This window comes from Mesoplodon mirus (genome assembly GCF_964341445.2).
Source record: "Mesoplodon mirus genome assembly, chromosome: 2".
NCBI lineage: Eukaryota > Metazoa > Chordata > Mammalia > Artiodactyla > Ziphiidae > Mesoplodon > Mesoplodon mirus.
In genome coordinates, this window is record NC_138977.1 from 216176793 (window position 1) to 216189647 (window position 12855).

A 12855-nucleotide genomic window follows, 5' to 3' on the forward strand; every position below is an offset into this window, starting at 1 on the left:
GGATCCTGCACCAAGGCTCCAAAAGTCCCAGGCCCTGGGGAAGACTTGCGTTAGCCCCTTTCTGGCTTCTCCTCCTCGTGTGTCCAAAGCAATTTAGAATATCAAAGGTAAAGGGGAAAAAGAAAGAAGAAGTGATCCCTGCCTGCACGAGGACATAAAAGTCATTCTGATATTATGAGGACTAAAGCAATGGTACCTTACATCTTAGTCAAGAGCTATGGGGGCCGCAGGCCATCTGATGTGTCTGTGGCCTCCAGGTCTGTCCTGGGAGTCACCTCAGCAGGGGCCACTCTCTGATGCTATGTCACGCATGTGGAAAAGGTGACGTTCACAGAGAATGGTGGCCCCGTCAACCCAGCCCCTCCCCGTCCACGTCACGGCAAGTAGCTGAATTCGGTTTCTCCCTTCCCTCCCTGTCTTAACTCCCAACATTGGAGGTGAGTGTCAGTGAGTCAGTGAAAAAAGTGACGATGAAGAAGAAGTAGTGGGCTTCCCTGGTGGCGCAGTGGTTGAGAGTCCGCCTGCCGATGCAGGGGACACGGGTTCGTGCCCCGGTCCGGGAGGATCCCACATGCCGTGGAGCGGCTGGGCCCGTGAGCCATGGCCGCTGAGCCTGCGCGTCCAGAGCCTGTGCTCCGCAACGGGAGAGGCCACAGCAGTGAGAGGCCCGTGTACCGCAAAAAAAAAAAAAAAGGAAGTAGCAAGAAGGAGTAAAGACCTTGCATTGCCTCAGTTTGTATATCTGGACAACAGAAGAGCTAGACTAGATTGTTGTCTGGCAGAATGACCTTGAAGAGCTTTCTAACACCACACCTGCCTGGTCCCGACCTATTTGATAGTCTCCGAGGAAGGGGAAGCCTGTGCATTTTGATGTGCGTTGCTTGGTTGATGCAAATTGGTGAAAATGATGACTGTCAGGGTCTCTCCCCGTCCAGATGCTCCATCAGTGCGCCTCTGCTGCCAGAGACTGTAAATTCCTGGGAGGTTGCTTCTTTCTTCCCAAAGGGAGGCATTTTTCTCATCAAAACATAGGAGACACTCAGGAAACATTTCTGGAATCAAATAGATGAAGTTTTCTTCTTAAGTCTCATTTTCTTATTTCTGCTGCTTATGAAAATACATTGGTGGGAACAAACAATTTTGTAACCTCTAAACTGTGTGGATTTGATCCGTTTATAACACCAAGTTAGTGTAGCCCAAGTTAATCACCCTGAAGCTATTAGCCATTTGGAATCTCTCTCTGATGGGACGAGAGGTCATGCATTTACAACGTGTGGGTTTTATGAATAATTGTTTCCTCTTCCATGCTGAGCTTGTGTTCTCTTGATGAAAAATCCATGATTTTTTCCCACCTGATCTGAGGCTCCCCTCACCCTTGGAGACTTCTCAGCCCTTGCTTTAATAACCCTGGCTTTTTGGACCTTGCATCTCAGCTTTCCTATGTACGCCCCTGGACTTGGTAGAAAAATCCAGAGTGTGTGTCCAGCAAATGGCCTCAAGGGGGGCCTGGCTTGTGGGCTCACCAGCTGCGTTTTCTAGTGCTTTCGCGTTTTAAGTGCTCCTAAACCAGCAGCCGACAGCACTGGTCATTAGGGAAGCCGTGGACGCTGAGCAGGTGCATCGGTCCAATGACTGGGGCGTGTCTGGCAGACTTTCCGCTGTGTGTCGGGGCCCACAGCACTGCAAATGTCATCGGTGCTCTGGCAGCCTAACCATTTGTTTTAGGCTTATTTGGCCTGAGGCTGGTACGTGGACCCCGGCTTTGTCCTCTAAAGCAATGCACGTGGCACTGCAGTCGGAAAGAGGGGGAGCTGCTTTGGCAAAAGGCCTTTTTCACCAGAAGAATAAAGCCTCGGTGTCGCCACCTCGAAGGCAGGTGGCAGTGACCATCGGCTACAGCTCCGCGTACCTCGGGCTTGCTGGGTAATGTGGCATGCAGCATACCTGAAATGATAAAAAGCACTTTTCTTTTTAATTCTCAGCTCCAACCAAATGCTTTCCCATGATGTTTTTCTCCCATAAATCAGCCTTGAGAATAAAGCATGCGTACACAAACATTTCTTACGAGTCAGCACTTTCTTTACTGCTTTGTAGGAAAATAGGTGACAGTGTTTTTCCCACCCCACTGTCCGGCTAGTGGGTGTAAGGAGCGCTGGGTGGGAAATCAGATGACAGGCTGTAACCCTGGCTCTGCCGCAGTGTACTTGTGACCTTGGAATTGACATTTAACCTCTTCCAGCCTCAGTTTACCCAAGGGAAAAATGAGAATACTAATACCTATCCTGTCTATCTCACTGGTAATTATAATAACTGAGTGAAAGCAATCTCTGAGAAGTGCAGATTATCCAAATGCATGGTATTGTTAATTTCCACTACTTGAACTGGCTTTTTTTTTTCCCCCCTTTGGATCTGTGCTGTGGACTATTTTTCATCTGCCACAGAAAAGTGTCTTCAGAGCTGGTGTCTCTGGCAGCAGAAGAGCTGCTCACCTTCCTCATCTATCACTATTTGTCACATTTCCTAAAGAAGATCTCTGTAGATCATGCGCCAGTTTGTAGGGAGCAGCTATCCATCAGGGTGGAACCTGGGTCATTCATCTTTACACCTGGCAGCTGCCACTGACACAAAGCAGTTGCTGCCCTGAAGGGCTAAGAACTGACAGGAACAGCTCCTCTGGGAGGGAGCCACACACCCTGTGACTCGTAATGTGTACATTTGGGGAAGAAATTCCAAAGAGAGGATGTGTGTTTGAAATTATTGCCCTCCCAAACCCCAATCCTGTTTCATGTGTTTCTTGCCCAAATCTAACACCCAAGAAAGAAGGAATGCTTCAGGAGGCTCTGGTTCCACTTCCAGGTATCTTCATGTTGACATTATGATTAGTATTCAATTCACAGAATGTATAGAAAGCTCAGGTGAGACCTTTGTGACCACCCACACTTTGAGGAATTACATATAATTTGTGCAGTGAATATCTGAGCTTGCACTCTGCTCCAGGAGTACAGTTGTGGACAAGCCAGACGGAGCCTTTGTTCCCGAGATCTGACAGTCCGGGGGAGGACAGGATGGCAGGTAACAGGCAGTCACTGTGTAATGTGACATGGAGATGTAGGGGGCTCAAAGGGCATCTGGCGAGGCGACTCTCTGGACATGGAGCCTCAGGGAAGCTGCATAGATGTTAACCAGGTTGGGTGGGGGCTGTGGAGGCAAAATAGGGTTCAGGGCAATGGGAGAGCAGGTGCAAGGCCCAAAGTGGAGGGGAGGCTGCCCTAGAGCAGCGGTCCAGGACCAGCATCACGAGCGTCACCTGGGAACTTGTTAGAAATGCGAAGTCTTGGGGCTTGTTAGAAATGCGAAGACTTGGGCTTCCCTGGTGGCGCAGTGGTTGAGAGTCCACCTGCCGATGCAGGGGACACGGGTTCGTGCCCCGGTCCGGGAAGATCCCACATGCCACGGAGCGGCTGGGCCCGTGAGCCATGGCCGCTGAGCCTGCGCATCCGGAGCCTGTGCTCCGCAACGGGAGAGGCCACAACAGTGAGAGGCCCACATACCGCAAAAAAAAAAAAAAAAAAAAAAAAAAAAGAAAAAAAAGAAATGTGAAGTCTTGGACCCCATCAAAGGCCTACATAATCAGAAGCTCTCTGGGTGGGGCCCAGAAGCCCATTTTAACAAGTTCTCAGTGATCCTGAGGTACATCCTAGTCTGAGAATTACCATGTTAGAGGAACTGTAAAGTGTTTAGACCAGAATTTAGCCCAACTGAGCATCTTTCCTTCTGGAAGAGACATTACCTCCATCTTTGGCAGTATGGTGGGGCCCCTCCTGGCACCCTGCTCTCCTGTAGACTCTCAAGCCACTGCCCTTCCCTGACATGGTCAACTATGGGGTTTTATTCTCAGCTTCTGGGGGAGTGGTACTCAACCTTTTGACCTCCACATCCCCCTCCCCCAAAGAACTACAGAGAGAAATAGAGACATCCACAGTTACAGTTAGCCATTTCATCAGCCATCTCTCAATTACTGAAAGAAGAAGAAGAAACAGAAAATCCATAAGGATATAAAAGACTTGCACAACAGTATCACCCTGCTTGACCTAGTTGACTTTTATAAAACATTCTACCCCCAAACAGGAAAATACACATTTTTTTATGCAAGGAACATTTACCAAGACAGACTACATTCTGAGCTACAAAACAAGCCTCAATAAATGCAAAAGGATTCAAGTCACACAAAGTATTTCTCTGACCACAGTGAAATTAAATTAGAAATCAATTACAGACCTATATCTGGAAAATTCCAAAATATTTGGAAACTAAATAATACACATCTAAACATCATATGACCAAGGAAGAAATCAAAAGGAAAATTAGAAAATACTTTGAACTGAATGAAAATGAAAACACAATGTACCAAAATTTCTGGAATACAGCTAAAGTGGTATTTAAAAGGACACTTTTAGCATGAAACACCTATAAATGAGAAGAAGAAAAAAATCTGAAATAAGTGACCTTAGTTTCCACCCTAAGGAACTAGAAAAAGAAAATCAAATTAAACCAAAAATAAGCAAAAGAAATGAAATAAAGACCAAAGTGAAAATCAGTGAGGTAGGAAACAAACAAAAATAGAAAGACTGGAATGAAGCCAAAATCTAGTTCTTTGAGAATGTCAGTAAAATTAATAAGCCTCCAGCCAGATTAATCAGGAAAAGAGAAAGAGAGAGAAAAGACACAAATTACTAATATCAGGAATGAGAGAGGTAATTTTACCACAGATTCTACAGATATTGCAAGAATAGCAGGGTATAATATGAACAAATTCATGCCAATAAATGGAACACCTTTATGCCAATAAATGTAAAAATCTTGGATGAATGGACACATTTCTTGAAAGACACAAACTACAAAAGCTCAGTCAAGAAGAAATAGGTAACCTGCATAACCTTATAGCTTTAAAAAAAACTGAATTCATTTAAATTTTAAATAACTTTAAAATGTACCCATAAAACCAAACCAAACAAAACTCCAGACCAAGATGGCTTCACTGGTGAATTACAACTGAACATTTAAGGAACAAATGATATCAATTCTACACAAACTCTTCCAGATAATGGAAGTGGATGGAATACTTTCCAAGTCTTTCTGTGAGACCAGCATTACTCTGATACCAAAACTAGACACACATTGCAAGGAAACTACAGACCAATATCCCTCATGAACATATATGTAAAAGTTCTTAACAAAATTTTAGCAAATAGAATTAAACAGTATATCAAAAGAAAAATATACCATAACAAGTGGGGTTTATACTAGGAGTACAAGACTGGTTTAACATTCAAAAATCAATCAATTTATTTCATGTTAACAGAATAAAAGAGAAAAATGATACAGTCCTCTCAATAGATGCAAAAAGAGAGAGAGAGAGAAAGAAAAGGAAGGAAGGAAGAAAAGAAAGGAAAGGAAGGAAGAAAGGAAGAAAAAAAGTATTTGACAAAATCAGTATCTATTCCTAGTAGAAGATGTTGGCAAACTAGGTATATAAAGGTATCTGAAAAACACAGATCTTGGTGTTCTGAGACTCAGTTTCAGCACCAGGGTGGGCTAGATTTCCCCACACATACAACAAGCAATTCTTAGATACTAGTAGGGTATCCTAGAATGCAACTAAATTCTGACACTCTCTACCAGGAGACAGCCTCAGATTCCATAGGTCAAGGGTTCTGTCCTACAAGACTGCTGGCCCAGACCCCCACCCACTTCAGAAGCTATTTGCAGGCCCAGGCTGTTATCTGTGCTTCTGACTAGCTGGCTATAAATCAGAGGTTCCCATGACCCCCTCCTCAGGTCTGATTAACTTGTTAGAGTGGCTCACAGACTCAGAGAAACATACTTCCTAGATCTCCGTTTTATTATAAAAGGCTATGACTCACGGACGGCCAGATGGAAGAACTACATAGGGCAAGGCATGAGGGAGGGGCTTGGAGCTCCCATGGCCTCTCCGGGTGCATCAGTCTCCCAGCACCTCCAAGTGATCACCAACCTGGAAGCTCTTTTTTTTTTTTTTTTTTTTTTGTGGTACGTGGGCCTCTCACTGTTGTGGCCTCTCGCGTTGTGGAGCACAGGCTCCGGACGCGCAGGCTCAGCGGCCATGGCTCACGGGCCCAGCCGCTCCGCGGCACATGGGATCCTCCCGGACCGGGGCACGAACCCACGTCCCCTGCATCGGCAGGCGGACTGTCAACCACTGCGCCACCAGGGAAGCCCTGGAAGCTCTTCAAACCCTCTCCTTTGGGGTTTTTAGAGGCCTCATTACATAAGCATGACTGATTAAACCATTGGCCATTAGTGATTGAACTCAATCTCCAACCCCTCTTCCCTCCCTAGAGGTCTGGGGTTGGGACTGGACATTTCAATTCTCTAATCATATGGTTGGCTCCTCTGACAATCAGCCCTCTTCCTTTGGTTATACCTATGGCTTTCCAAAACTCACTTCACTAACACAACAAAAGACACCTCTATAGCTCTATTCATCAAGGAAATCCCAAGGGTTTTGGAATTCTGTGCCAGAAAAGTGAGGAAGATCAAACGTATATTTCTTATTATACATCAGAATATCACAACAATTAACATCATATAAAATGGTGACAGATTGCTTTGCACCTAACATCTGAACAAGGCAAAGATTTCTGCTCTCAGCACTTCTACTCAAAACTGGGAGATGCTAGCCAGTGCAATAATGCAAGAAAAAAGTATAAAAGACATCCAGATTGGAAATAAAGAAGTGAAACACTCTTTATTCACAGTCAATGTCATTGTCTGCATAAGAAATCTATGAAAACAAAACTGAAAATCTATAAGAACCAATAAGTTACTATAGCAAGGTTGCAGAAGGCAAGATCAATATTAAAAAATCAGTTTTATTTTTAATTACCAGAAACAAACAATTGAAAATTGAAACAAAAATATCAGTTAAAATAGCATCATAATATATGAAACATAGGGATTGATCTAACAAAAAGGTAGCTGTTCTTGGGGTAGCTGGTGAAAGATTAAATGGGTCTGTGGATTGGGTTATAATTATATTATTATAATATTATATATTATTATAATGTGGGTTATAATTCCTCATTGGGAGGTTATGTGCTGGTTCCCTGGAATAGTGTCCCTGTTTTGGGTATAACACTGTGGAGCATTTTGTGTGAAGTGACAAGCGCAATCAAGCAAAGGTGTGTACACTGAAAATCCAGACATTGTTAAGAGAAATTAAAGAAATCCTAAGGAAAAGGAGAGGTTCTTGGTTGCTTTCCTGAGGCCACGAACTGACTGTTAGCCTAGAACACTAGCTCCTCACAGTTCTGGAGGCCAGAAGTCCGAAATGGAGGTGTCAGCAGGGTCATACTCCCTCTGAAGGCTCTAGGGGAGGGTCCTTCCATGCCCATTCTAGCTGCTGGTGCTTGCCAGCAATCCTTGGTGCTCCCTGGCTTGTGGTAGCACAATTTCCAGTTCCTGCCTCCTTCCCATGGCTGCCATCCCTCTGTATGTATCTGTGTCTCCACATAGCTTTTTTATGAGAACACCAGTCATTGGATCAGGGTCCACTCTAATCCAGTATGACTTTGTCTTAATGAATTACATCTGCAAAGACTCTATTTTCAAATAAGGTCACATTCTGATGTTCTGGAAAGAAGCGAATTTGGGGTGGGGGGACACTAACCTGTCCAGGCTCTGTAAAGGATGCATCAAAGTAATGAGAGTATAGCTAGTGATAAAGCTGGGATTTTAATTTAGTGCTCAATCATGCAGATTTATGAAGAAAGTTTTGGAATTATTCTAAAGGCAATGGGTTGGCTTTCAATGCTTCTGAACAGGAGATAGAGAGGGGGTCAGATCACTGCCTTTAGATACTGAGTGGTATCCACATAGTAGATAATTTCAGAGGGAAGATCTTATACAAAGCATCCTAAATCCAGGGCTATTAGAATTTTTCTCCTTATCTGTAAAGAGAAGAGCCCACAGAGAGGGGCAGGAGCATGACTGAATTATGGGGAAGGGCACTGGTTGGATGCAGTAGAATAAAGGAAAAGAAGAATTGCAGGGGAACATGAGGTTTTCAGCCTGGAAAGAGGGAAACCTTTACAGAAGGAATTACAGAATGCTGACAGGAGGAATAGTGACAACATTAACCAACAGAGATGACAGAGGGGCAGCTAGTTGTTTTAGGGGCTGTGGGCTCAGAAGGTGGGAGTTGAGTTTGGTTGTAAAAATGGAATCCTAGCATGAGTCATGTGGATCAACCCAATAGATGAACAGTTTCAGAAAGGTTAGGAGACAACACTTCTCCTGAATGCCAGCCCATGGCTTTTCCCGAGGCACCCAGCTGGGACTTCTATAAGCAGCTGGAAACAGGGATGGGGTGCCTAGGAGAGACATGGTGACTGAAAATGTAGCAGGGATGTCTTCTTTCACCAGGGTGGAGACTTGGACACTTCTGCTAAATGGAGGAAGGAAAGTGCTTCTTCCAAACCTTTCCCTTTCCCTCAGATTGTGTTGGCTTGGATTGGGCTGCAAGCCTATGCCTAAATCAGTCAACAGCAAGGGGAATGGAATCAGCTGTCTTGAACCAATCATTTTGAATGGGGGAGAGGGGTTGGAATAATTGTCTGGATGTCAACCAATCCACCCAGAGCGTGTAAGTACTAATGGGCCTGGTGGGTCTCCAAGAGAAGGTGCATACTTCCCCACTCTGATTTAAACACAGAACCATTTTTGAACATCCAGTTTGAGGAAGACTGTCCTACAGAGCAGTAGTAGAAGAGTCTCCACATAAAGACTGAGCAGGAATAGCCAGACAGGTAGGAGGAAAACAGGCACCCAAGGCATCAGGCACATCAGGCCCGGAGGAGTTTCTAGAAGGTAAACATTTTCTCTAAAGATTATCTTAACCTTCATCCAAAAGGTAGTTTGCATGTGTTGGCCTCAGGTAATAAACATCCATGTTTTGAAAAACCCTCTTCCACTTCTCGTCCCCCATCTCCCATCTATGCCCCATCTGTTCTGCTTTAACAGATTCCACAAGCCAAGAGATTCCACTCAGTGTGTTGTCAAGATGGGGAGCAGCTCCCATGGTCCAGAGCAGCAAATGTCCCAGCGACCGATGACCGTTTTCTGGAGCAGGACTGTGTGCGTGTGTGTGCTCCCCATCACAGGTGTCATTCTTCTGAAGAAAAGGAGAGAGTAAAGATTTCCAACCAGAAAGTTAATGGCCAAGGCCGTGCTATTCTCCCTCCCCACAGCACACACAGACGCTCCCAGAGTTCAGCAAGTTCACAGATGGAGCCCACTGAAGGAAAATGGCACCTCTTAAAATCCACTATGGCATCCACATTAATCGCCAGTGCAGAAGTGGTGGGTATTACACAGCAGAAGGGATCCATGGTCTCTTGATTGAATGAAAGCTGCTTCTGGTCTGTCCTGCTCCACTCAACTATAGACACATGCCGAGGAGGAAGGTACTCCCTGGGGCAGGCATTCAGCATCCAGTCCTCGGGCCTGATGCACCCTGTCCATTGTGCACTGACCCTGGTGGCCCAGTTACACAGGCTCATTTGTGTGCTCACCCAGCTGTCTCGATTTAGAAACCTGAGGGAGTTCATGATGGGAAAATGAACTTGGTGCATGCACCTCTGATACGTGTGGTGTCTGCTGCCTGCAGATATACAAACTGCATTGTTGCTAGCTGGGTTTTCTCCCAGTGAGACAGAGATTAATTACAGGAGGTGAGCGAAGACTCCCATTCATGAATATGGGACCGTGCAGCAGTAAAGACAGAGACAAATTAGGAGTGCCTGCACCCATGGTGCCTGTCAGAGGAGGACTCCAACAGATGGGCTTTAGATACCTGTACTTCAGAAGATTGTTTCTTCCTTCGTGGCAGCAAAAGCTTTCTAAGGAGGGTATCCAGATACAGAACAATAATGTCCACCATCTGCATTTCAAAATCAGTGCAGACATGCAGGTGATGGCTCAGGGATTGAAAGAGAAGTTTAAATAACTATCTCACGGAAGTCACTTTTAATCATTGCTCTTGGAGGCTGGCTCATCAGTCAAAGCAACAACTGTTGCTGACAAGCAGCTTTTATACATCTGATACTAAAGTGTAGCCAAGAGACCCCAATCGCTTTGAATTCTCTTCAGCCCATTAAGCGACTCCCAGGGAGTCAGAACTGGTGACCTTGAATGGAGAAAATGATGAGTCTAATAAAAGGTCTGCAGTGACCTTGTCAAAGTGGGGCGTTGGAACAGTGGTGGGGCTGTGACTTTCTGAGAGGAGTTTCCTCCCGGATAGGTAGGTGTGTGTTGACAAAGCTTTGCTCCTTTCCAAGGCATCTATCTCTAAAGAATGCTGGGATTGTGGGGTCTGAGGTTCCTGTTCTCTCCGACTCCCACAGCTAGATGATGGCGGGGCCAAAGGGCTGAGCACATCCCCTGTCCCCTCTCGGGTCAGGGGCTTAGCTCCTATGGGCCACCTGAGCCAAGTCCAGCCCTTCTCTGGGGAGGAAGACTAGGTGCGGTGAGGGATAGAGTCATGCAGAGTGAGTGGGAAAGGGGAAACCAGCCACGCTTTCAAATACTTTATTTCCAATAAATCTTAAACTCTGCAGCTGGTTTGTTTGTCACTCTTTCCCTGGCACCCAGAGCAGAGACTGGCTCATAGTAGGTTGTTTCATGAACACTCTTGCTTATCTCCCCAAAGTCTTTCCACGTGATGCAGGAGATAGATGGGTCCCAGGCTGAGCAGCTGGAGTTCGTCCCCTGTGGACAGATACTCCAAGATAGCAGGAGGGAGGAGAAGCTAAGCCCTGCCCAGACAAGAGACCACATATGTCTTATTCTTGAGGTCAAGGAGGCCTTCCTGACTACGCACGCGCACAAAGCCTCCTAGAAGTTCAAAAGGGGGGTGAGGGCGCCACCCCATAGTAGGTGATGTCAACCTACTCATAAAACTCTTCACTAGAATCCGTTTTGGCTAAGAGATGCACATGCACACAGGGGAGAACCCTGAGATATACTGAATATGGACTCAGAACCAGGCAAAGCAAGATGACTGGCCAAAGGAAACCCATGTGTCTATCCACACGTAGCCTTTTTCCTCCCAATAAACACTTGACTTGTTTCACTACTTTCCGTCTCTATGTGGAAATTCATTTCTGCACAGCTGATGGACCAGGGCCTTGTCACTGGCCATTGGTCCCTAGTGGTCTAGTGGCTAGGATTCAGCACGCTCACTGCTGCTGCCTGACTTCCATCTCTGGCTGGAAACTGAAATCCTGCTTCAAGCCACTGTAGGCTGAGGCCACCTGAGATCACACAGAGGGGTGGGTCTTAAAATTTAGTGCTGATTTTATGGACCTTACTGCCAACCTACTGGATTGGAATCTGAGGGTGGGGTTGGGATGGGATGAAAATCTGCATTTGCACAAATTCCAAGCCCCACAGGGTGGTGTGCATTGTGTAGGATCTTGAAAGACAGCCTTTGCTTGTGGAATTCAGATGTAACGAGACACTTGGGAGCAGGGACCTTCACAGAGTCCTGCAAGCCAAGCATCTTTTTCTTGGTTTTGATCTGTCTCATCCATAAGCCAGTCAGTCATTATTTACTCATCAAAACAGACAGTTAGAAGGAAGGGAGGCATTAGGCTGTCTCTGTCTTGTACTGTGAATAAGCTCTTGTATATTCTATTTTTGACTGTAACTGAAATTAATCAAAGACAGGACATCCTGTTTGATTATAGAAGCCTTCCTTGAACGCAATCCCTTGCACGAAACATTGACTCCAAGCAGTGCTGTGCTCTGGCCGGCTCAGCGCGGCCGATGGTGCCCATCTCTTCCCAATCCCTGCTCAGAAGTCGTATCAGTAGCTTCAAATTCAACATGGAGGGAGCCCACTGACTCTGGGCCAGCCAGTCGTATCCAGTCTGAAGATACAAAATCTTACTTTTGAATTCAAGGGAGTGTGAAAGAAGGAACACCTGCCAGAATGAGAGCCACATGTAGCTCTAGAGGATGCCACACTGGGAGGGCCAATGTGACCCTCTGGGCTATACTGTAGAGCCCTCTGGGCACCCCTTCCCCACACCCTTCTGCCTACAATGGTTCTCTGCTCTGACCCCACCCACATTTGTCTTCTTATTTATCCTGCTGGTCAGTAACAGTAACCAACATGCATTTCCTGAACATTTAGTGTGACTATCCCTGTGCATGGCACTGAGGGGCATGCAGAGGTGTTTGAGGCCCCTAAAGAAATTAGGATGGAAGAGGGGCTGTGGAAGAGAGGTAGAACCTGTGAACACATTCATGAATGATGAAGTGAAAAGCCGGCAGTGAACTGAAGTTCAGAGACTACAGAAATGGGGGTGTGCTGGGGGCTTGAGGTCCTCGCTTCCCTGTGATCCTGCAGGTAACTGTGCCTAGGGAGGCACGGCTTGTGCTGTGACCTCACTGCATTTGAATGCCTGCTCACACCTGTCTTCCCTGCCCCCCGCCTTTGGGTGCCCCACAGGACACGGCTGTGGTCTGCTGTCTTTATAGCCGGGCTGTACGTGGCAGTGTCCAGCAGATGCTTGACACCCAGCAAGCAATAGTGCGTGGAGGGTGAGTGGATGGACTTGAACCTGAAGAATGGGCGGGGCTCGAAATCTAGGGATTGTTGAGATTCCAGGCAGGGGTGCAGCATACACAAAACACCTGAAAAAGACTTAACCAGGGACCCTGAGATGTCAGCCTCCCTGAGGATGGAAGTGCCCGCCATTGTAGGAGCAAAGGGAATGAGGTTGAAGGGGAAAGTGAAATGCATGTGAGCTT